The 23682-nt window shown below is 55.2% G+C and overlaps 16 non-coding genes and 2 pseudogenes across 16 annotated transcripts; 8 read left to right on the forward strand and 10 right to left on the reverse strand.

Moving 5' to 3' along the window:
* The first annotated feature begins 766 nt into the window (after positions 1-766).
* On the forward strand, positions 767-885 carry LOC148643137 (5S ribosomal RNA; annotated as a pseudogene).
* A 636-nt stretch (positions 886-1521) lies between these two features.
* Positions 1522-1685, reverse strand: LOC148643138 (U1 spliceosomal RNA). Its single transcript, XR_015929289.1, has one exon. It is a non-coding gene; the product is annotated as a U1 spliceosomal RNA (small nuclear RNA).
* A 1807-nt stretch (positions 1686-3492) lies between these two features.
* LOC148643139 (5S ribosomal RNA) lies at positions 3493-3611 on the forward strand. Its single transcript, XR_015929161.1, has one exon. It is a non-coding gene; the product is annotated as a 5S ribosomal RNA (ribosomal RNA).
* A 636-nt stretch (positions 3612-4247) lies between these two features.
* On the reverse strand, positions 4248-4411 carry LOC148643140 (U1 spliceosomal RNA). Its single transcript, XR_015929378.1, has one exon. It is a non-coding gene; the product is annotated as a U1 spliceosomal RNA (small nuclear RNA).
* A 1806-nt stretch (positions 4412-6217) lies between these two features.
* LOC148643141 (5S ribosomal RNA) lies at positions 6218-6336 on the forward strand. Its single transcript, XR_015929205.1, has one exon. It is a non-coding gene; the product is annotated as a 5S ribosomal RNA (ribosomal RNA).
* Positions 6337-6972: 636 nt separating this feature from the next.
* Positions 6973-7136, reverse strand: LOC148643142 (U1 spliceosomal RNA). Its single transcript, XR_015929198.1, has one exon. It is a non-coding gene; the product is annotated as a U1 spliceosomal RNA (small nuclear RNA).
* A 1775-nt stretch (positions 7137-8911) lies between these two features.
* LOC148643143 (5S ribosomal RNA) lies at positions 8912-9030 on the forward strand. Its single transcript, XR_015929181.1, has one exon. It is a non-coding gene; the product is annotated as a 5S ribosomal RNA (ribosomal RNA).
* A 636-nt stretch (positions 9031-9666) lies between these two features.
* Positions 9667-9830, reverse strand: LOC148643144 (U1 spliceosomal RNA). The gene has a single exon (XR_015929505.1). It is a non-coding gene; the product is annotated as a U1 spliceosomal RNA (small nuclear RNA).
* A 1807-nt stretch (positions 9831-11637) lies between these two features.
* On the forward strand, positions 11638-11756 carry LOC148643145 (5S ribosomal RNA; annotated as a pseudogene).
* A 636-nt stretch (positions 11757-12392) lies between these two features.
* On the reverse strand, positions 12393-12556 carry LOC148643146 (U1 spliceosomal RNA). Its single transcript, XR_015929433.1, has one exon. It is a non-coding gene; the product is annotated as a U1 spliceosomal RNA (small nuclear RNA).
* A 1807-nt stretch (positions 12557-14363) lies between these two features.
* LOC148643147 (5S ribosomal RNA) lies at positions 14364-14482 on the forward strand. Its single transcript, XR_015929217.1, has one exon. It is a non-coding gene; the product is annotated as a 5S ribosomal RNA (ribosomal RNA).
* Positions 14483-15118: 636 nt separating this feature from the next.
* LOC148643148 (U1 spliceosomal RNA) lies at positions 15119-15288 on the reverse strand. The gene has a single exon (XR_015929139.1). It is a non-coding gene; the product is annotated as a U1 spliceosomal RNA (small nuclear RNA).
* A 5264-nt stretch (positions 15289-20552) lies between these two features.
* On the forward strand, positions 20553-20666 carry LOC148643149 (U5 spliceosomal RNA). Its single transcript, XR_015929287.1, has one exon. It is a non-coding gene; the product is annotated as a U5 spliceosomal RNA (small nuclear RNA).
* A 233-nt stretch (positions 20667-20899) lies between these two features.
* On the forward strand, positions 20900-21041 carry LOC148643150 (U4 spliceosomal RNA). Its single transcript, XR_015929473.1, has one exon. It is a non-coding gene; the product is annotated as a U4 spliceosomal RNA (small nuclear RNA).
* A 759-nt stretch (positions 21042-21800) lies between these two features.
* Positions 21801-21915, reverse strand: LOC148643151 (U5 spliceosomal RNA). The gene has a single exon (XR_015929362.1). It is a non-coding gene; the product is annotated as a U5 spliceosomal RNA (small nuclear RNA).
* A 393-nt stretch (positions 21916-22308) lies between these two features.
* Positions 22309-22423, reverse strand: LOC148643152 (U5 spliceosomal RNA). Its single transcript, XR_015929343.1, has one exon. It is a non-coding gene; the product is annotated as a U5 spliceosomal RNA (small nuclear RNA).
* Positions 22424-22814: 391 nt separating this feature from the next.
* On the reverse strand, positions 22815-22931 carry LOC148643153 (U5 spliceosomal RNA). The gene has a single exon (XR_015929282.1). It is a non-coding gene; the product is annotated as a U5 spliceosomal RNA (small nuclear RNA).
* A 391-nt stretch (positions 22932-23322) lies between these two features.
* LOC148643154 (U5 spliceosomal RNA) lies at positions 23323-23439 on the reverse strand. Its single transcript, XR_015929334.1, has one exon. It is a non-coding gene; the product is annotated as a U5 spliceosomal RNA (small nuclear RNA).
* Positions 23440-23682: the final 243 nt, after the last annotated feature.

Consider the following 23682-nt stretch of genomic DNA (forward strand, 5'->3'; position numbering starts at 1 on the left):
CGCTCACCCTGCGGGCTGTGTGGCTCTCTTACGCCCCAGCCTCCTGATGGCGACACTCTGCTGCACAAACAGGCGCCGTCCTTCGGGGGAGGCGTCAAACCGAGGTCCCGACCCTCCTTGGCCATTAGGAAACCCCAGGGCGTCTCTCAAAAAGAGACGCCGTGGGTGTCCCTCTGGTGTTAGTGCTCCCCTTTACCCATCAGTCGGGGTCTCCTCCTAATCCCCGTCTCACCTGTAACAATCAATGACGAGGCCCCCCTGTCCGTGAGATTTAGTACTCGCGCAAGAGACCGGGGGCAGAGCGCGAACGCGGTCCCCCGCCCCCCACAAAGTGCGCGCTCCGGGTTCCCTCTCGGGGCCCTGCAACACAGCGGAAGGGCAGCGAGAAGGAGCCTCTTGCTCTGACGCCGCAAGGCCACAAGAGGGCGGAGGCGCCGCGCGCCCGGCCGACGTGTTGGACCGGTGCGCTTTACGTGCTGAAATAAACACGCGAAAGCCCCGAAATGTTTCCAGAGTGCTGTGCACTGGAGGTTTTTGTCTGGTGAAGACTTGCCTGGTGCTCCTCCGTGCAGATTGTTTGTCCTCCTCCAGTGCGGGACGAGCCAACACAAGGGAGCGCATTCGCCAACATCCAGGCACGCAATGCGATTTGGAAAGCAGCTCCTTTCCAAAGAGTGGCACACGAACGATCCTTCAGTCCCGCTCGGGGAGCACGGAACCCCCGCCACACACAGCTTCAAGTAGCGAGTCAGGCGCCGGGGCTTTCGCTTATGGCCACACAACCCTGAACACGCCCGATCTCGTCTGATCTCGGAAGCTAAGCAGCGTCGGGCCTGGTTAGTACTTGGATGGGAGACTGCCTGGGAATACCAGGTGCTGTAAGCTTTTGCTCTCCCGGCCAGCAGGGGTCGCCGTTGGTGCCGTAGGCTTTGGGAGGAAAACCTGCAGGATGGAAAGGTGATCTATAGCCTCATCTCTAGAGATGTTTTGTTGCTGTGGCATGTGTGTGACCCATATTCAAAAAAAAAAACCCGTCTGTAAAACGAATATCGAAGCTGCCTCTAAATCTGCAAATGAAGATGAGTCGATAAACCACTCGTTTTTCGTATAACTAGACATATATTCATTTGTTACCGATTTCATTCATTGAGCACGGATACAATAGAGGTACAGCCATTCACTGTTTGACATGTCTGCACTGGTACAGAACCGAGCAATCAGAAAACGGGTGAAACTGTCTTTAGACTCAGCATACAGTACCGAGGCCCCCCATGACCAAATAAAGGCTAACCTCGATAATCAGCCTAAAGAACGCAGACTACAGCAAAACGACTGACTTTAAAAAGGGAATGAACGTCCGGAAGGAGTAGTGGAACTAGCTTGAGATGCTTCTCCGGACCCCTAACTAAAAGCCAGCGAGAACCAGCAGCGGCGTCCACTCCTGTCGAACCGGGATCCTTCCGCAGCCACGCAGCTTGTGGTGTCCTAACCCTCCCGTATCTGATTTTGGACCAAGCACATCAGGGGAGAGCGCGAACGCAGTCCCCCACTACCAGAAATTATGCAGTCGAGATTCCCACATTTGGGGAATTCGCAGGGGTCAGCACAGCCGGAGTGCAATGGCCGAGCCTCGCCCTGGGTGAACCTCCTTCTTGATCAAGGTATCTCTCCTGCCAGGTAAGTATGAGTTAAACAGGCCCCTGCAAGCGGCCCGCACCCACAGCACAAATCGCGCAGCCTAGGCCACCTCCTCGCCCCGCACGCCACCGCCTCCTGCTGGGCCCACTCTTTCACACACTCACACGCCACACTAACACTCAAAAGTGTGGGCAAAACGAGAAAACGAGCGCGCCGTTTCCTACACATCTGCAGTCGCCGTTGCGCATTCGCAGCATGTCCCGGGATGCAATTCGGCCTCATTTGCATAACTCCAGACCGGCAGATCGCCACGCAAGCTCGCGACGTGCGCCTGCCACACACCGAACAAACCTTTTCAGCAATTTCCAAAAAACGGGCCTGCTCGCCTGCCCACAAGGCTCCGTCTCTTACCTGCTCTCCAGAGCCTGCTGCCTTCTGTGCTTTTCTCTCGGCACCGCTGCAGCGCACACAACTCCTGCAGCGGGAGGGGGGGAGAAAGTTCCAGCGCTCCGCCGCAGGGAAGGCTCGCTCCGTGCACACACGTCCTTTCGATGCCAGTCCAACAAGTGCTCCGCATTAGCTGCGTCGGGGCTCCGGCGTGTCGCACCTCACCTCACCTCGCACTGCCCCCTCCTTGAATGTCTGCCGCTGGGCATGCCCCGCTCTCCTCCGCCTTATCTTATCGCGTGTGAGCACCGACAATGGCCACAATGCCGGGGAATGGCACCTGTAAAGTGTTAATTGGGGCACAGGAACAGCCCGTCTCGTCTCGGGGGGGCCGGCTTCAGAGACAATACAGCAAACACAGCGGGGCGGGGGAAGAAGACGACACCACACATGCGGGTACATTCAGCTCCGGCGGGAACGAGACATTTGTCGGTCTTTTCAAGTGCCGAGAGCCGAGCAATCCTTCACTTGTATCGTTTCTCCCCGGTGACTAGATCTGGCCCTGCGACTCTCGACTGGGCTCACCCCCGGGGCAGCCCAGCAGGTGTGAGCCTGGCCGGCACCCGGATGGGAGATTCCACCCCGGAAAAGCTCCGGTTGCTGCTGCTCCTGCAAGAGGTGTGACTGGGACCAGTAGGGAGCGCTCACCCTGCGGGCTGTGTGGCTCTCTTACGCTCCAGCCTCCTGATGGCGACACTCTGCTGCACAAACAGGCGCCGTCCTTCGGGGGAGGCGTCAAACCGAGGTCCCGACCCTCCTTGGCCATTAGGAAACCCCAGGGCGTCTCTCAAAAAGAGACGCCGGGGGTGTCCCTCTGGTGTTAGTGCTCCCCTTTACCCATCAGTCGGGGTCTCCTCCTAATCCCCGTCTCACCTGTAACAATCAATGACGAGGCCCCCCTGTCCGTGAGATTTAGTACTCGCGCAAGAGACCGGGGGCAGAGCGCGAACGCGGTCCCCCGCCCCCCACAAAGTGCGCGCTCCGGGTTCCCTCTCGGGGCCCTGCAACACAGCGGAAGGGCAGCGAGAAGGAGCCTCTTGCTCTGACGCCGCAAGGCCACAAGAGGGCGGAGGCGCCGCGCGCCCGGCCGACGTGTTGGACCGGTGCGCTTTACGTGCTGAAATAAACACGCGAAAGCCCCGAAATGTTTCCAGAGTGCTGTGCACTGGAGGTTTTTGTCTGGTGAAGACTTGCCTGGTGCTCCTCCGTGCAGATTGTTTGTCCTCCTCCAGTGCGGGACGTGCCAACACAAGGGAGCGCATTCGCCAACATCCAGGCACGCAATGCGATTTGGAAAGCAGCTCCTTTCCAAAGAGTGGCACACGAACGATCCTTCAGTCCCGCTCGGGGGGCACGGAACCCCCGCCACACACAGCTTCAAGTAGCGAGTCAGGCGCCGGGGCTTTCGCTTACGGCCACACCACCCTGAACACGCCCGATCTCGTCTGATCTCGGAAGCTAAGCAGCGTTGGGCCTGGTTAGTACTTGGATGGGAGACTGCCTGGGAATACCAGGTGCTGTAAGCTTTTGCTCTCCCGGCCAGCAGGGGTCGCCGTTGGTGCCGTAGGCTTTGGGAGGAAAACCTGCAGGATGGAAAGGTGATCTATAGCCTCATCTCTAGAGATGTTTTGTTGCTGTGGCATGTGTGTGACCCATATTCAAAAAAAAAAACCCTTCTGTAAAACGAATATCGAAGCTGCTTCTAAATCTGCAAATGAAGATGAGTCGATAAACCACTCGTTTTTCGTATAACTAGACATATATTCATTTGTTACCGATTTCATTCATTGAGCACGGATACAATAGAGGTACAGCCATTCACTGTTTGACATGTCTGCACTGGTACAGAACCGAGCAATCAGAAAACGGGTGAAACTGTCTTTAGACTCAGCATACAGTACCGAGGCCCCCCATGACCAAATAAAGGCTAACCTCGATAATCAGCCTAAAGAACGCAGACTACAGCAAAACGACTGACTTTGAAAAGGGAATGAACGTCCGGAAGGAGTAGTGGAACTAGCTTGAGATGCTTCTCCGGACCGCTAACTAAAAGCCAGCGAGAACCAGCAGCGGCGTCCACTCCTGTCGAACCGGGATCCTTCCGCAGCCACGCAGCTCGTGGTGTCCTAACCCTCCCGTATCTGATTTTGGACCAAGCACATCAGGGGAGAGCGCGAACGCAGTCCCCCACTACCAGAAATTATGCAGTCGAGATTCCCACATTTGGGGAATTCGCAGGGGTCAGCACAGCCGGAGTGCAATGGCCAAGCCTCGCCCTGGATGAACCTCCTTCTTGATCAAAGTATCTCCCCTGCCAGGTAAGTATGAGTTAAACAGGCCCCTGCAAGCGGCCCGCACCCACAGCACAAATCGCGCAGCCTAGGCCACCTCCTCGCCCCGCACGCCACCGCCTCCTGCTGGGCCCACTCTTTCACACACTCACACGCCACACTAACACTCAAAAGTGTGGGCAAAACGAGAAAACGAGCGCGCCGTTTCCTACACATCTGCAGTCGCCGTTGCGCATTCGCAGCATGTCCCGGGATGCAATTCGGCCTCATTTGCATAACTCCAGACCGGCAGATCGCCACGCAAGCTCGCGACGTGCGCCTGCCACACACCGAACAAACCTTTTCAGCAATTTCCAAAAAACGGGCCTGCTCGCCTGCCCACAAGGCTCCGTCTCTTACCTGCTCTCCAGAGCCTGCTGCCTTCTGTGCTTTTCTCTCGGCACCGCTGCAGTGCACACAACTCCTGCAGCGGGAGGGGGGGAGAAAGTTCCCGCGCTCCGCCGCAGGGAAGGCTCGCTCCGTGCGCACACGTCCTTTCGATGCCAGTCCAACAAGTGCTCCGCATTAGCTGCGTCGGGGCTCCGGCGTGTCGCACCTCACCTCACCTCGCACTGCCCCCTCCTTGAATGTCTGCCGCTGGGCATGCCCCGCTCTCCTCCGCCTTATCTTATCGCGTGTGAGCACCGACAATGGCCACAATGCCGGGGAATGGCACCTGTAAAGTGTTAATTGGGGCACAGGAACAGCCCGTCTCGTCTCGGGGGGCCGGCTTCAGAGACAATACAGCAAACACAGCGGGGCGGGGGAAGAAGACGACACCACACATGCGGGTACATTCAGCTCCGGCGGGAACGAGACATTTGTCGGTCTTTTCAAGTGCCGAGAGCCGAGCAATCCTTCACTTGTATCGTTTCTCCCCGGTGACTAGATCTGGCCCTGCGACTCTCGACTGGGCTCACCCCCGGGGCAGCCCAGCAGGTGTGAGCCTGGCCGGCACCCGGATGGGAGATTCCACCCCGGAAAAGCTCCGGTTGCTGCTGCTCCTGCAAGAGGTGTGACTGGGACCAGTAGGGAGCGCTCACCCTGCGGGCTGTGTGGCTCTCTTACGCCCCAGCCTCCTGATGGCGACACTCTGCTGCACAAACAGGCGCCGTCCTTCGGGGGAGGCGTCAAACCGAGGTCCCGACCCTCCTTGGCCATTAGGAAACCCCAGGGCGTCTCTCAAAAAGAGACGCCGGGGGTGCCCCTCTGGTGTTAGTGCTCCCCTTTACCCATCAGTCGGGGTCTCCTCCTAATCCCCGTCTCACCTGTAACAATCAATGACGAGGCCCCCCTGTCCGTGAGATTTAGTACTCGCGCAAGAGACCGGGGGCAGAGCGCGAACGCGGTCCCCCGCCCCCCACAAAGTGCGCGCTCCGGGTTCCCTCTCGGGGCCCTGCAACACAGCGGAAGGGCAGCGAGAAGGAGCCTCTTGCTCTGACGCCGCAAGGCCACAAGAGGGCGGAGGCGCCGCGCGCCCGGCCGACGTGTTGGACCGGTGCGCTTTACGTGCTGAAATAAACACGCGAAAGCCCCGAAATGTTTCCAGAGTGCTGTGCACTGGAGGTTTTTGTCTGGTGAAGACTTGCCTGGTGCTCCTCCGTGCAGATTGTTTGTCCTCCTCCAGTGCGGGACGTGCCAACACAAGGGAGCGCATTCGCCAACATCCAGGCACGCAATGCGATTTGGAAAGCAGCTCCTTTCCAAAGAGTGGCACACGAACGATCCTTCAGTCCCGCTCGGGGGGCACGGAACCCCCGCCACACACAGCTTCAAGTAGCCAGTCAGGCGCCGGGGCTTTCTCTTACGGCCACACCACCCTGAACACGCCCGATCTCGTCTGATCTCGGAAGCTAAGCAGCGTTGGGCCTGGTTAGTACTTGGATGGGAGACTGCCTGGGAATACCAGGTGCTGTAAGCTTTTGCTCTCCCGGCCAGCAGGGGTCGCCGTTGGTGCCGTAGGCTTTGGGAGGAAAACCTGCAGGATGGAAAGGTGATCTATAGCCTCATCTCTAGAGATGTTTTGTTGCTGTGGCATGTGTGTGACCCATATTCAAAAAAAAAAACCCGTCTGTAAAACGAATATCGAAGCTGCCTCTAAATCTGCAAATGAAGATGAGTCGATAAACCACTCGTTTTTCGTATAACTAGACATATATTCATTTCTTACCGATTTCATTCATTGAGCACGGATACAGTAGAGGTACAGCCATTCACTGTTTGACATGTCTGCACTGGTACAGAACCGAGCAATCAGAAAACGGGTGAAACTGTCTTTAGACTCAGCATACAGTACCGAGGCCCCCCATGACCAAATAAAGGCTAACCTCGATAATCAGCCTAAAGAACGCAGACTACAGCAAAACGACTGACTTTGAAAAGGGAATGAACGTCCGGAAGGAGTAGTGGAACTAGCTTGAGATGCTTCTCCGGACCCCTAACTAAAAGCCAGCGAGAACCAGCAGCGGCGTCCACTCCTGTCGAACCGGGATCCTTCCGCAGCCACGCAGCTCGTGGTGTCCTAACCCTCCCGTATCTGATTTTGGACCAAGCACATCAGGGGAGAGCGCGAACGCAGTCCCCCACTACCAGAAATTATGCAGTCGAGATTCCCACATTTGGGGAATTCGCAGGGGTCAGCACAGCCGGAGTGCAATGGCCGAGCCTCGCCCTGGGTGAACCTCCTTCTTGATCAAGGTATCTCCCCTGCCAGGTAAGTATGAGTTAAACAGGCCCCTGCAAGCGGCCCGCACCCACAGCACAAATCGCGCAGCCTAGGCCACCTCCTCGCCCCGCACGCCACCGCCTCCTGCTAGGCCCACTCTTTCACACACTCACACGCCACACTAACACTCAAAAGTGTGGGCAAAACGAGAAAACGAGCGCGCCGTTTCCTACACATCTGCAGTCGCCGTTGCGCATTCGCAGCATGTCCCGGGATGCAATTCGGCCTCATTTGCATAACTCCAGACCGGCAGATCGCCACGCAAGTTCGCGACGTGCGCCTGCCACACACCGAACAAACCTTTTCAGCAATTTCCAAAAAACGGGCCTGCTCGCCTGCCCACAAGGCTCCGTCTCTTACCTGCTCTCCAGAGCCTGCTGCCTTCTGTGCTTTTCTCTCGGCACCGCTGCAGTGCACACAACTCCTGCAGCGGGAGGGGGGGAGAAAGTTCCCACGCTCCGCCGCAGGGAAGGCTCGCTCCGTGCGCACACGTCCTTTCGATGCCAGTCCAACAAGTGCTCCGCATTAGCTGCGTCGGGGCTCCGGCGTGTCGCACCTCACCTCACCTCGCCCTACCCCCTCCTTGAATGTCTGCCGCTGGGCATGCCCCGCTCTCCTCCGCCTTATCTTATCGCGTGTGAGCACCGACAATGGCCACAATGCCGGGGAATGGCACCTGTAAAGTGTTAATTGGGGCACAGGAACAGCCCGTCTCGTCTCGGGGGGGCCGGCTTCAGAGACAATACAGCAAACACAGCGGGGCGGGGGAAGAAGACGACACCACACATGCGGGTACATTCAGCTCCGGCGGGAACGAGACATTTGTCGGTCTTTTCAAGTGCCGAGAGCCGAGCAATCCTTCACTTGTATCGTTTCTCCCCGGTGACTAGATCTGGCCCTGCGACTCTCGACTGGGCTCACCCCCGGGGCAGCCCAGCAGGTGTGAGCCTGGCCGGCACCCGGATAGGAGATTCCACCCCGGAAAAGCTCCGGTTGCTGCTGCTCCTGCAAGAGGTGTGACTGGGACCAGTAGGGAGCGCTCACCCTGCGGGCTGTGTGGCTCTCTTACGCCCCAGCCTCATGATGGCGACACTCTGCTGCACAAACAGAGGTCAAACCGAGGTCCCGACCCTCCTTGGCCATTAGGAAACCCCAGGGCGTCTCTCAAAAAGAGACGCCGGGGGTGTCCCTCTGGTGTTAGTGCTCCCCTTTACCCATCAGTCGGGGTCTCCTCCTAATCCCCGTCTCACCTGTAACAATCAATGACGAGGCCCCCCTGTCCGTGAGATTTAGTACTCGCGCAAGAGACCGGGGGCAGAGCGCGAACGCGGTCCCCCGCCCCCCACAAAGTGCGCGCTCCGGGTCCTGCAACACAGCGGAAGGGCAGCGAGAAGGAGCCTCTTGCTCTGACGCCGCAAGGCCACAAGAGGGCGGAGGCGCCGCGCGCCCGGCCGACGTGTTGGACCGGTGCGCTTTACGTGCTGAAATAAACACGCGAAAGCCCCGAAATGTTTCCAGAGTGCTGTGCACTGGAGGTTTTTGTCTGGTGAAGACTTGCCTGGTGCTCCTCCGTGCAGATTGTTTGTACTCCTCCAGTGCGGGACGAGCCAACACAAGGGAGCGCATTCGCCAACATCCAGGCACGCAATGCGATTTGGAAAGCAGCTCCTTTCCAAAGAGTTGCACACGAACGATCCTTCAGTCCCGCTCGGGGGGCACGGAAGCCCCGCCACACACAGCTTCAAGTAGCGAGTCAGGCGCCGGGGCTTTCGCTTACGGCCACACCACCCTGAACACGCCCGATCTCGTCTGATCTCGGAAGCTAAGCAGCGTCGGGCCTGGTTAGTACTTGGATGGGAGACTGCCTGGGAATACCAGGTGCTGTAAGCTTTTGCTCTCCCGGCCAGCAGGGGTCGCCGTTGGTGCCGTAGGCTTTGGGAGGAAAACCTGCAGGATGGAAAGGTGATCTATAGCCTCATCTCTAGAGATGTTTTGTTGCTGTGGCATGTGTGTGACCCATATTCAAAAAAAAAAACCCGTATGTAAAACGAATATCGAAGCTGCCTCTAAATCTGCAAATGAAGATGAGTCGATAAACCACTCGTTTTTCGTATAACTAGACATATATTCATTTGTTACCGATTTCATTCATTGAGCACGGATACAATAGAGGTACAGCCATTCACTGTTTGACATGTCTGCACTGGTACAGAACCGAGCAATCAGAAAACGGGTGAAACTGTCTTTAGACTCAGCATACAGTACCGAGGCCCCCCATGACCAAATAAAGGCTAACCTCGATAATCAGCCTAAAGAACGCAGACTACAGCAAAACGACTGACTTTGAAAAGGGAATGAACGTCCGGAAGGAGTAGTGGAACTAGCTTGAGATGCTTCTCCGGACCCCTAACTAAAAGCCAGCGAGAACCAGCAGCGACGTCCACTCCTGTCGAACCGGGATCCTTCCGCAGCCACGCAGCTCGTGGTGTCCTAACCCTCCCGTATCTGATTTTGGACCAAGCACATCAGGGGAGAGCACGAACGCAGTCCCCCACTTCTAGAAATTATGCAGTCGAGATTCCCACATTTGGGGAATTCGCAGGGGTCAACACAGCCGGAGTGCAATGGCCGATCCTCGCCCTGGGTGAACCTCCTTCTTGATCAAGGTATCTCCCCTGCCAGGTAAGTATGAGTTAAACAGGCCCCTGCAAGCGGCCCGCACCCACAGCACAAATCGCGCAGCCTAGGCCACCTCCTCGCCCCGCACGCCACCGCCTCCTGCTGGGCCCACTCTTTCACACACTCACACGCCACACTAACACTCAAAAGTGTGGGCAAAACGAGAAAACGAGCGCGCCGTTTCCTACACATCTGCAGTCGCCGTTGCACATTCGCAGCATGTCCCGGGATGCAATTCGGCATCATTTGCATAACTCCAGACCGGCAGATCGCCACGCAAGCTCGCGACGTGCGCCTGCCACACACCGAACAAACCTTTTCAGCAATTTCCAAAAAACGGGCCTGCTCGCCTGCCCACAAGGCTCCGTCTCTTACCTGCTCTCCAGAGCCTGCTGCCTTCTGTGCTTTTCTCTCGGCACCGCTGCAGTGCACACAACTCCTGCAGCGGGAGGGGGGGAGAAAGTTCCCGCGCTCCGCCGCAGGGAAGGCTCGCTCCGTGCGCACACGTCCTTTCGATGCCAGTCCAACAAGTGCTCCGCATTAGCTGCGTCGGGGCTCCGGCGTGTCGCACCTCACCTCACCTCGCACTGCCCCCTCCTTGAATGTCTGCCGCTGGGCATGCCCCGCTCTCCTCCGCCTTATCTTATCGCGTGTGAGCACCGACAATGGCCACAATGCCGGGGAATGGCACCTGTAAAGTGTTAATTGGGGCACAGGAACAGCCCATCTCGTCTCGGGGGGGCCGGCTTCAGAGACAATACAGCAAACACAGCGGGGCGGGGGAAGAAGACGACACCACACATGCGGGTACATTCAGCTCCGGCGGGAACGAGACATTTGTCGGTCTTTTCAAGTGCCGAGAGCCGAGCAATCCTTCACTTGTATCGTTTCTCCCCGGGGACTAGATCTGGCCCTGCGACTCTCGACTGGGCTCACCCCCGGGGCAGCCCAGCAGGTGTGAGCCTGGCCGGCACCCGGATGGGAGATTCCACCCCGGAAAAGCTCCGGTTGCTGCTGCTCCTGCAAGAGGTGTGACTGGGACCAGTAGGGAGCGCTCACCCTGCGGGCTGTGTGGCTCTCTTACGCCCCAGCCTCCTGATGGCGACACTCTGCTGCACAAACAGGCGCCGTCCTTCGGGGGAGGCGTCAAACCGAGGTCCCGACCCTCCTTGGCCATTAGGAAACCCCAGGGCGTCTCTCAAAAAGAGACGCCGGGGGTGTCCCTCTGGTGTTAGTGCTCCCCTTTACCCATCAGTCGGGGTCTCCTCCTAATCCCCGTCTCACCTGTAACAATCAATGACGAGGCCCCCCTGTCCGTGAGATTTAGTACTCGCGCAAGAGACCGGGGGCAGAGCGCGAACGCGGTCCCCCGCCCCCCACAAAGTGCGCGCTCCGGGTTCCCTCTCGGGGCCCTGCAACACAGCGGAAGGGCAGCGAGAAGGAGCCTCTTGCTCTGACGCCGCAAGGCCACAAGAGGGCGGAGGCGCCGCGCGCCCGGCCGACGTGTTGGACCGGTGCGCTTTACGTGCTGAAATAAACACGCGAAAGCCCCGAAATGTTTCCAGAGTGCTGTGCACTGGAGGTTTTTGTCTGGTGAAGACTTGCCTGGTGCTCCTCCGTGCAGATTGTTTGTCCTCCTCCAGTGCGGGACGAGCCAACACAAGGGAGCGCATTCGCCAACATCCAGGCACGCAATGCGATTTGGAAAGCAGCTCCTTTCCAAAGAGTGGCACACGAACGATCCTTCAGTCCCGCTCGGGGAGCACGGAACCCCCGCCACACACAGCTTCAAGTAGCGAGTCAGGCGCCAGGGTTTTTGTTTACGGCCACACCACCCTGAACACGCCCGATCTCGTCTGATCTCGGAAGCTAAGCAGCGTCAGGCCTGGTTAGTACTTGGATGGGAGACTGCCTGGGAATACCAGGTGCTGTAAGCTTTTGCTCTCCCGGCCAGCAGGGGTCGCCGTTGGTGCCGTAGGCTTTGGGAGGAAAACCTGCAGGATGGAAAGGTGATCTATAGCCTCATCTCTAGAGATGTTTTGTTGCTGTGGCATGTGTGTGACCCATATTCAAAAAAAAAAACCCGTCTGTAAAACGAATATCGAAGCTGCCTCTAAATCTGCAAATGAAGATGAGTCGATAAACCACTCGTTTTTCGTATAACTAGACATATATTCATTTGTTACCGATTTCATTCATTGAGCACGGATACAATAGAGGTACAGCCATTCACTGTTTGACATGTCTGCACTGGTACAGAACCGAGCAATCAGAAAACGGGTGAAACTGTCTTTGGACTCAGCATACAGTACCGAGGCCCCCCATGACCAAATAAAGGCTAACCTCGATAATCAGCCTAAAGAACGCAGACTACAGCAAAACGACTGACTTTGAAAAGGGAATGAACGTCCGGAAGGAGTAGTGGAACTAGCTTGAGATGCTTCTCCGGACCCCTAACTAAAAGCCAGCGAGAACCAGCAGCGGCGTCCACTCCTGTCGAACCGGGATCCTTCCGCAGCCACGCAGCTCGTGGTGTCCTAACCCTCCCGTATCTGATTTTGGACCAAGCACATCAGGGGAGAGCGCGAACGCAGTCCCCCACTTCTAGAAATTATGCAGTCGAGATTCCCACATTTGGGGAATTCGCAGGGATCAACACAGCCGGAGTGCAATGGCCGAGTCTCGCCCTGGGTGAACCTCCTTCTTGATCAAGGTATCTCCCCTGCCAGGTAAGTATGAGTTAAACAGGCCCCTGCAAGCGGCCCGCACCCACAGCACAAATCGCGCAGCCTAGGCCACCTCCTCGCCCCGCACGCCACCGCCTCCTGCTGGGCCCACTCTTTCACACACTCACACGCCACACTAACACTCAAAAGTGTGGGCAAAACGAGAAAACGAGGGCGCCGTTTCCTACACATCTGCAGTCGCCGTTGCGCATTCGCAGCATGTCCCGGGATGCAATTCGGCCTCATTTGCATAACTCCAGACCGGCAGATCGCCACGCAAGCTCGCGACGTGCGCCTGCCACACACCGAACAAACCTTTTCAGCAATTTCCAAAAAACGGGCCTGCTCGCCTGCCCACAAGGCTCCGTCTTTTACCTGCTCTCCAGAGCCTGCTGCCTTCTGTGCTTTTCTCTCGGCACCGCTGCAGTGCACACAACTCCTGCAGCGGAAGGGGGGGAGAAAGTTCCCGCGCTCCGCCGCAGGGAAGGCTCGCTCCGTGCGCACACGTCCTTTCGATGCCAGTCCAACAAGTGCTCCGCATTAGCTGCGTCGGGGCTCCGGCGTGTCGCACCTCACCTCACCTCGCACTGCCCCCTCCTTGAATGTCTGCCGCTGGGCATGCCCCGCTCTCCTCCGCCTTATCTTATCGCGTGTGAGCACCGACAATGGCCACAATGCCGGGGAATGGCACCTGTAAAGTGTTAATTGGGGCACAGGAACAGCCCGTCTCGTCTCGGGGGGGCCGGCTTCAGAGACAATACAGCAAACACAGCGGGGCGGGGGAAGAAGACGACACCACACATGCGGGTACATTCAGCTCCGGCGGGAACGAGACATTTGTCGGTCTTTTCAAGTGCCGAGAGCCGAGCAATCCTTCACTTGTATCGTTTCTCCCCGGTGACTAGATCTGGCCCTGCGACTCTCGACTGGGCTCACCCCCGGGGCAGCCCAGCAGGTGTGAGCCTGGCCGGCACCCGGATGGGAGATTCCACCCCGGAAAAGCTCCGGTTGCTGCTGCTCCTGCAAGAGGTGTGACTGGGACCAGTAGGGAGCGCTCACCCTGCGGGCTGTGTGGCTCTCTTACGCCCCAGCCTCCTGATGGCGACACTCTGCTGCACAAACAGGCGCCGTCCTTCGGGGGAGGCGTCAAACCGAGGTCCCGACCCTCCTTGGCCATTAGGAAACCCCAGGGCGTCTCTCAAAAAGAGACGCCGTGGGTGTCCCTCTGGTGTTAGTGCTCCCCTTTACCCATCAGTCGGGGTCTCCTCCTAATCCCCGTCTCACCTGTAACAATCAATGACGAGGCCCCCCTGTCCGTGAGATTTAGTACTCGCGCAAGAGACCGGGGGCAGAGCGCGAACGCGGTCCCCCGCCCCCCACAAAGTGCGCGCTCCGGGTTCCCTCTTGGGGCCCTGCAACACAGCGGAAGGGCAGCGAGAAGGAGCCTCTTGCTCTGACGCCGCAAGGCCACAAGAGGGCGGAGGCGCCGCGCGCCCGGCCGACGTGTTGGACCGGTGCGCTTTACGTGCTGAAATAAACACGCGAAAGCCCCGAAATGTTTCCAGAGTGCTGTGCACTGGAGGTTTTTGTCTGGTGAAGACTTGCCTGGTGCTCCTCCGTGCAGATTGTTTGTCCTCCTCCAGTGCGGGACGAGCCAACACAAGGGAGCGCATTCGCCAACATCCAGGCACGCAATGCGATTTGGAAAGCAGCTCCTTTCCAAAGAGTGGCACACGAACGATCCTTCAGTCCCGCTCGGGGAGCACGGAACCCCCGCCACACACAGCTTCAAGTAGCGAGTCAGGCGCCGGAGCTTTCGCTTACGGCCACACCACCCTGAACACGCCCGATCTCGTCTGATCTCGGAAGCTAAGCAGCATCGGGCCTGGTTAGTACTTGGATGGGAGACTGCCTGGGAATACCAGGTGCTGTAAGCTTTTGCTCTCCCGGCCAGCAGGGGTCGCCGTTGGTGCCGTAGGCTTTGGGAGGAAAACCTGCAGGATGGAAAGGTGATCTATAGCCTCATCTCTAGAGATGTTTTGTTGCTGTGGCATGTGTGTGACCCATATTCAAAAAAAAAAAACCTGTCTGTAAAACGAATATCGAAGCTGCCTCTAAATCTGCAAATGAAGATGAGTCGATAAACCACTCGTTTTTCGTATAACTAGACATATATTCATTTGTTACCGATTTCATTCATTGAGCACGGATACAATAGAGGTACAGCCATTCACTGTTTGACATGTCTGCACTGGTACAGAACCGAGCAATCAGAAAACGGGTGAAACTGTCTTTAGACTCAGCATACAGTACCGAGCCCCCCATGACCAAATAAAGGCTAACCTCGATAATCAGCCTAAAGAACGCAGACTACAGCAAAACGACTGACTTTGAAAAGGGAATGAACGTCCGGAAGGAGTAGTGGAACTAGCTTGAGATGCTTCTCCGGACCCCTAACTAAAAGCCAGCGAGAACCAGCAGCGGCGTCCACTCCTGTCGAACCGGGATCCTTCCGCAGCCACGCAGCTCGTGGTGTCCTAACCTTCCTGTATCTGATTTTGGACCAAGCACATCAGGGGAGAGCGCGAACGCAGTCCCCCACTACCAGAAATTATGCAGTCGAGATTCCCACATTTGGGGAATTCGCAGGGGTCAGCACAGCCGGAGTGCAATGGCCGAGCCTCGCCCTGGGTGAACCGATTTCGATTTTTAAGAACTTTATTTTCTTTTCACAAAAAAATACAGGACATCACAAATCAGAAAGCTTTACATTCATATACATACTTAAAACAGTATATATGATCACATCTCATTACATTTTGACATGGTAACAGTTACATAGCAACAATTTTCTTTTTTTCTGGTGCAAATCACATTCTTTACTTAAACTTGATAATGTTTTTCACAGTTTCTTGAGATATTGACCTATGCTCTCTATTTCCCACAGATTTTCTGCTTCCTCCCTCCCTTCTCTCCACAGATCTCTGAGGTAATAGTTCTCTCGGGTGATGAACAGGGCCAGGCTACCTGCTGCCTTGACTGGGATCTCGATGCCTTTGAACAGCCCCATGTTCCTCACTCTCCACAGGGCAACTTTCCCACTGTTCACCACGGCCCAGATCCTGTCAAACACGTCAGGAGGAAGTTTGACAGGAGAGATGCCGTATATGACGAAAGCAGCGGTCAGGGTAAATTGGGGCGAGAGAGCCAGCAACCAATCTTCAAACAGTGCCCAGAAGGCCTTAGCAAAAAAGCAGGACCACAGGAGATGGGATACAGTCTCCTCCTCGCCGCAGCCCACCCTAACGCAGCGAGGGCTGGGGGTGAGGCCCCTACGGTACAAGAAAGTTCGTACCGGTAAGCACTGGTGGACGACACTCCAGGCTAAATCTCTGTGAATGTTGCACAGAAACTTAGAGGATGTGTGTTTCCACACCTTCCTTGTTTGGGCTGATGTTAAAATGCCCACATGGGTCTGCCTATTGTTCTGGGGTGCAACGAAATCTTCCAGTTTTTGGACGCTGACATCTCGGAGGGGAATATGGCCAATTGGGTGAGATCTTAGAAAACTTTTAACTGTCCCATAAATTGCAGGGCATGTGTCAGAGAGTGGGACGTCCAGCTTGGGTCTGACACCCCACACTCTGAACACCTCCCTACCTACCCAGAGCCTGGAAAAATAAGTCCAGGTACGCGCTGCAGGTGCTGTTGCAAAGCCTCTCAGCACAGAGGCCAGGAAAATGCACAGCAGCTTCGTAGCAATATCTGGGACAGACTTCCCCCCTGAGGGTGGCGGCCTGTACATTATTTCCCTTCTGAGTCTTTCCTGCTTCCCACCCCATAGAAATTGAAACATCAATCTCCTCATCACCGCCGCAACACGGTGTGGGATTGGGAAGGTAGAAGCCAGAAAATTCAAGACAGGCAAGAGCTCGGCTTTGATGACCAGCACCTTCCCTGTCATGGTGAGGTCTCGGTCCTTCCATTGCATCAGTTTTTTGTTTAAGATTGGCAATTTGTTCTGCCAATTTACTGTTCCCATCTCTTCTCCAAAATACACCCCCAGGACCTTAATTCTCTTCTCTTGCAGCCTGAGATCATGTCCTTCTTTTGGCTCCCTCCAGTTCTGATAAAAAATCTCACTCTTAGATTTGTTAATTTTTGCGGAGGAAGCCAAAGAGAAACGATCACAGCACTGCAGAGCTCTGCTAATTGAGGCATTGTCAGAGAGGAGCAGGGTGACGTCATCCATGTATAGAGATGTCTTTACCTCTCCTCCCCCACTTCCAGGCACTGGTATCCCATTAATGGCCTGATCCTGGCGCAAGGCACAGGCTAAGGGCTCCATAGCCAAAACGCATAACAAGGGGGATAATGGGCAGACCTGCCTCACCCCTGAACAGACTTCAAAGGGGCGTGATCTATTGCCATTAACCATGACTCTGCTGTTGCTACCTGTGTACAGCAGGTTAATCCACTTTCTCATGATGGGGCCAAACTTCATGTGCTCAAGTCCCGATGTTAAGTACTGCCGGTTTAGGCGGTCAAAGGCCTTTTCTAGGTCTACACCTAAAATGCAAAGAGGGAGGGAGCGATCCTCAGAGTACAGACAGACATCCCTCAACAAGGCCAGGTTGTCGCTCATCAGGCGTCCTGCTATCCCACAAGTCTGTTCTTTCCCTACCAGTGAGGCCACTACATTTTGTAGGTGCAGGAAAAGGGCTTTGGACAGGATCTTAGTGTCCACGCCTAACAGGCTGAGGGGTCTCCAGTTCTTTATGTCATTTTTTGCTCCTTTCTTAAACAAGAGAGAGATAGTGCCTTCTCTTAAGGAGTCAGGCAGCAATTCTGTCTTATATCTTTCCTCGAATAGGACCAGTAGCGGATCCTGAAGCAGATCCCAAAAGGTGCAATAAAATTCTTTAGGGAGCCCGTCAGCACCTGGAGTTTTCCCCTTCTGTAAGCTCTCCATAGCCTGTCTCAGCTCTTCTACTGTCAAATCCCTCTCAAGTACTTCCCTATCTTCTTCACTCAAAACGTTTTCTAGCTTTGAGGTAAAAAAATGAATTTCTTCATCCTTTACCTCTGTAGAGCTGTACAGTCTTGAGTAGAAGGCCTTGGTGCAGGAGAGGATAGCACTCGGCTCTGTTCTCTCTCGTCCCTCCTCATCAACTACACTTTCCATGACAGACTTGGAGCCTACCACTTTCCTGAAAAAGAAGCGAGTACACTTCTCATTTTCTTCCAAGAACTGCACTCTGCCTCTTAACAGCACTCCTCGACTACTTTCTTCGGCTATGCTCCGGATGTCCTTTTTTAAAAGGGTGATATCCTCGAGCACATCGAAGCCACTGTGCAGCATTGTGTAGAGACGCTGCAGCTGCCTCTGTTTCCTGGCTAGCACTCCTCTCCGTCTGGCAGCAGCCTTCCTTCCCTCAGCCATGAAAAAGGTCTTTGTCCTCATCTTCACCTCCTCCCACCACTCTCCTACTGACCCGTACAGACACTGCAAGGACAGCCACTGTGATAGTTTCTCCTTGTAGCGGGATACTACCCCCTCGTTCTCTAGCAGCTTTGTGTTGAGTTTCCAGAGGCCTGGGCCAAAGACAGTCCCGCCCTGGAGTTCCACTCTACACCCTAAAGCCTGATGATCTGAGAAGAAGACAGGCTGAAGAGTGACCCCAACAACTTTCACTCTCTCTGAGACAAAGCAATAGTCAATTCTGGAGCTGCTATTCCTCCCTGACCATGTATATCCTGCTGTTGTGGGATATATACATCTATATGTGTCTGAGAGTTTAAAGTCTTGAACTAAGTTTTGCAGGGCCAGTGAGCTGGAATCCAATTTTATCGGAGAGCTAGACTGCCTGTCTGTGTGCTCTAAGATACAATTAAAATCCCCTCCCACTATCACGTCTGTGCTACTTAACAATAGGGGAGAGAGTGCCTTGAGTAGCTCCACCCTTCCTCCCACGTCAGTAGGACAATACACATTGATTAGCCGCAGGTTAACGGTCCCCCATTCCACATCCACACACAGCAACCTGCCATCTATGACCCTCTGAATACTTTTCAATTTGAAAGCCCATCCTTTGAAAAGAATGGCCACGCCAGAGGCTCTGTTGTTATTGTCCCCTGACCAAACAGAAGGCCCTTTATCCCACCTATCTTCAAAGCTTTTATACCTCTCTTGATAGGCTAAAGCACACTCCTGCAACATCAACACATCTCCCTCTCTCTGCTGGAGGTAATCAAAGACACACTGACATTTAACTCCGTCATTGATACCTCTGGTGTTAAGAGAAATTATGTTTAGAGCCATATTACATAAGAAAGTGGAACCAGTCTTTACAAAACACATTTCTCTTCGGTCTCACCTGTTACCTTCTTCTTTTTCTTTTTCTTCTTACCAATTTCCTGCCAGCCATCCTCTGAATGAGCCTTCATCAGGGTGGCAGCAGTAAAAGCATTCACGGAGTCCATTTCAAGGAAGGGGGTAGAGGGAGGGGTGGAGGGGTTCCAGCTGTCCCCATCACCATTCTCTCCTTCCTCCTCGCTCGGGGAGAAAACAGAGTCATTTTTCCTTTTCCTCAAGTCCAGCTCCTGGGAGCACTGAGGGGAAAGGGGTGCAGCCGATGCACCAGTCTCCTCTTCCCCCTCACCCACCAGCTGTTGCAGATCCTCCGTGATGGACTGGATGGAGGAGAGGAGGGCATCTGTAGCACTTGCAGAGTCTGAGAAAAGCAGCTCCGCTGAATCCTGGGTATCGTCGCTGGACCCGCTCCACCGGGGGGCCCCACACTGGCCCTCGTTCTGAGGAGCAGGAGTGGGGGAGGGGTCCTCGCTGTTCTCGGGGGTTTTCAAACCCTCGTGCTTGTCTGGTGCAGTCTGCGGTTGTGGGAGCGTAGTGGATTTCTCTTCCACCGGCCCCGGAGCCACAGCAGGACTGATCCTGGCTGGAGGCTGAGACTCTTTGTCCAACAAGGGTTCTTTGTTTGACTTGTTGTTTGCTTTGGCTTTTCGGGCCGGTTTGGCTGAAACAAGCACTGCCTCATCCTTTCTCATTTTGAGTTTATTGGCGTAGGCGTGAGGGCAGTTCTTAAAAACGTGTCCTTCCGAGCCACATAAATTGCACTTTGGCAGCATTGAACAGTCAGAGGCTAAATGTCCCTGTTTGCCACAGGTCTTGCAGCATTTCACAGTGCAGGAAGATGCCAGGTGTCCCACAGCACCACAGCGCCGACACACCTTTGGTTGTCCCACATAAAAAACATAGCCATTGCAGGCGCCCAGCCGGATTGTAGAGGGCAGGTGCCTTAAGCCTCCATTTACATTGTCCGGTAGTAAGCGAACCTCGAATTTCCTTGCTCCTGTTTTTATACCGTCAACATCTCTAACCTCAGTTCCATGGTGGACGGTGCAGTACTGGTTAAGCCAGGTGTGAATGTCCTCCGTCTTTGCCAGTTCCGAGAACATAACAACATGCACCGTTTTCCTCTCTCTCTGTGTCAGAGGCTGCAAGTTGATCTTCTCAAGTGCAGGAACTTTCCCTCTTTTTGCCTCAAACACATCCACGCATTGTTCAAACAGAGGATAGGTACCAAATACAACCTCAAATGCTTTCTGACCTGGGAGAGCAAAGATGAAATCCAAGTGCCGAGGTTCAAAGCCAAGTTCCTTCTGTAACACTTTTCTGCTGAACTGCATACGATCCATGAACAGGTCATCCAAAAGCTCAAAACGTACAGCATTCTTGCGGGATCCAAAGGTTGCCATCTCAAACTGCAAAACAAACACTGCTTCCACAAAACAAGAAAACAATCCAACTACTCCAACTACAGGCTGATCAAGGTATCTCCCCTGCCAGGTAAGCCGAGAGCCGCAGGCGATGAGCCCGGAGCTGAACGGGCCCCACTGGCTCGTTTGTAAGGCCAGGTGCATTGCCAACCACGACCGGCAGGGCAGAGGCCTTGAAGGCAGCCTGGGCTCCTGCAGCTGTCCAGCCACGCACTCTGGTTTCTCTTCATCTCGTACAAATCTTTTGCCTTTTACTAAAGATTTCCATGAAGAGGAGCATGAATGAGTTCCATACAATTTTTGTGCTTTCCTGCCTTCGGGTGGGGCGCAGCTGGGCTGGTCAAAGAGAGAAAACAAAACCGCTCACAATCACTCTTATTACTGCGACTGTGGCCGTCTGCTCTGCGAGTCCTCGGTCTCCGCCTGTCTGATTGGTGCTCTTTTCTTTGGGGGGCGGGAAGTGTCCGGCCGCAAATATGAAGCGTTACAGCAACGACATGCCATGAGACGATTGATAACGATTTCCATAGGATCCACGCGGTTGCCTGGCAACCGTCAGCTTTGCGCAGTGGCAGTATCGTAGCCTGTGAGGTTTAGCCGATGCGCGATTATTGCTAGTTGAAAACTTTTCCCAATACCCCGCTTCCGCCGGTTTGCAATACAATCGGCGAAAGCAATTCTTGACAGTCTCGTCAGAGACTGAGCAAGGTGTTTAAAGACAGATTTTGTCATGGTAACATCATGGTAGAAAGAAACAAGCTTGTTACGTCTCAACAGAAACACTCTTTAGCTCTTTCAGCGTTATGCAGAGAACAGCGTCTGTCGAGATCACTTTTGAGTCAGCGCGAAACGCCGTGTGCTGTCAGTTTGATTTCATATTGCTCGTAGCGGCGCCCGGCTTTTGTCTGTCAAACGTTAGGTTGCCCTTCTTCATGCTGCATCGTCGGCATGAGTGGAGCTTTTTAAACGTCTGTACTTACTGCGCCTCATAAGAAATCGTTTGTCCCCGTTCAAAACAGATTGTGCGATGTCCTGCAGCGTTCGCAAAGCAAACCTTTGACAGTTTGAAAGAGGAATTTATTCTGCTTCCTGTGCGTGCAGTAGTTACAAAGTTGAACGTCTTTACACGATCTGCCGCAGATCTTACAAACGAGCCAGTGGGGCCCGTTCAGCTCGGGGCTCATCGCCTGCGGCTCACGGCTTGCGAGCGTGCCCAATCCGTGCGATAACTCGGAAAACACCCGGCCACACTGTGCCGGAAACGACGCACTCTGGGAAGCCGCTATGCAAAGCGAGGTCCCAAGATCCCCTGCGGCCGGACACTTCCCGCCCCCCAAAGAAAAGAGCGCCAATCAGACGGCCGGAGACCGAGGACTCGCGGAGCAGACGGCCACAATCACCATTACAAGAGCGATTGCGAACGTGCTTGTTTTCTCTCTTTGACCAGCCCAGCTGCCCGCCACCCGAAAGCAGGAAATCACAAAAATTGCAGGGAACTCATTCGTGCTCCTCTCCACGGAAATCTTTAATAAAAGGCGAAAGAGTTGTACGAGATGAAGAGAAACCAGAGTGCGTGGCTGCACAGCTCCAGGAGCCCAGGCCGCCTTCAAAGCCTCTGTGCTGCCGGTCATGGTTGGCAATGCACCTGGCCTTACAAACTAGCCAGTGGGGCCCGTTCAGCTCCGGGCTCATCGCCTGCGGCTCTCAGCTTGCGGCCGTGCCCAATCCGTGCGATAAGTCGGAAAACACCCAGCCACACTGTGCCGGAAACGACGCACTCTGGGAAGCCGCTATGAAAAGCGAAGTCCCAAGATCCCCTGCGGCCGGACACTTCCCGCCCCCCAAAGAAAAGAGCGCCAATCAGACGGCCGGAGACCGAGGACTCGCGGAGCAGACGGCCACAATCACCATTACAAGAGCGATTGCGAACGTGCTTGTTTTCTCTCTTTGACCAGCCCAGCTGCCCGCCACCCGAAAGCAGGGAAGCACAAATATTGCATGGAACTCATTCATGCTTCTCTCCGCGGGAATCTTTAGTAAAAGGCGAAAGATTTGTACGAAATGAAGAGAAACCAGAGTGCGTGGCTGCACAGCTGCAGGAGCCCAGTCCGCCTTCAAAGCCTCTGCGCTGCCGGTCGTGGTTTGCAATGCACCTGGCCTTACAAACGAGCCAGTGGGGCCCGTTCAGCTCCGGGCTCATCGCCTGCGGCTCACGGCTTGCGAGCGTGCCCAATCCGTGCGATAACTCGGAAAACACCCGGCCACACTGTGCCGGAAACGACGCACTCTGGGAAGCCGCTATGCAAAGCGAGGTCCCAAGATCCCCTGCGGCCAGACACTTCCCTCCCCCCAAAGAAAAGAGCGCCAATCAGACGGCCGGAGACCGAGGACTCGCGGAGCAGACTGCCACAATCGCCATAACAAGACCGATTGCGAGCGTTTTTGTTTTCTCTCTTTGACCAGCCAGGCTGCGCCCCACCCGAAGGCAGGGAAGCACAAAAATTGCATAGAACTCATTCATGCTCCTCTCCACGGAAATCTTTAATAAAAGGCAAAAGATTTGTACGAGATGAAGAGAAACCAGAGTGCGTGGCTGCATAGCTGCAGGAGCCCAGGCCGCCTTCAAAGCCTCTGCGCTGCCGGTCATGGTTGGCAATACACCTGGCCTTACAAACGAGCCAGTGGGGCCCGTTCAGCTCCGGGCTCATCGCCTGCGGCTCTCAGCTTGCGGCCGTGCCCAATCCGTGCGATAAGTCGGAAAACACCCAGCCACACTGTGCCGGAAACGACGCACTCTGGGAAGCCGCTATGCAAAGCGAGGTCCCAAGATCCCCTGCGGCCGGACACTTCCCGCCCCCCAAAGAAAAGAGCGCCAATCAGACAGCCGGAGACCGAGGACTCGCGGAGCAGACGGCCACAATTGCCATAACAAGAGTGATTGCGAACGTTTTTGTTTTCTCTCTTTGACCAGCCAGGCTGCGCCCCACCCGAAGGCAGGGAAGCACAAAAATTGCATGGAACTTATTCATGCTCCTCTCCACGGAAATCTTTAATAAAAGGCGAAAGATTTGTACGAGATGAAGAGAAACCAGAGTGCGTGGCTGCACAGCTGCAGGAGCCCAGACCGCCTTCAAAGCCTCTGCGCTGCCGGTCGTGGTTGGCAATGCACCTGGCCTTACAAACTAGCCAGTGGGGCCTGTTCAGCCCCGGGCTCATCGCCTGCGGCTCTCGGCTTGTGGGCGTGCCCAATCCGTGCGATAACTCGGAAAACACCCGGCCACACTGTGTCGGAAACAACACACTGTAAGGCACCTTGAAGCGTGCACCCCCAACATTCTTC

This window comes from Lepisosteus platostomus, chromosome 22, assembly GCF_059453375.1.
Source record: "Lepisosteus platostomus isolate fLepPlt1 chromosome 22, fLepPlt1.hap1, whole genome shotgun sequence".
NCBI lineage: Eukaryota > Metazoa > Chordata > Actinopteri > Semionotiformes > Lepisosteidae > Lepisosteus > Lepisosteus platostomus.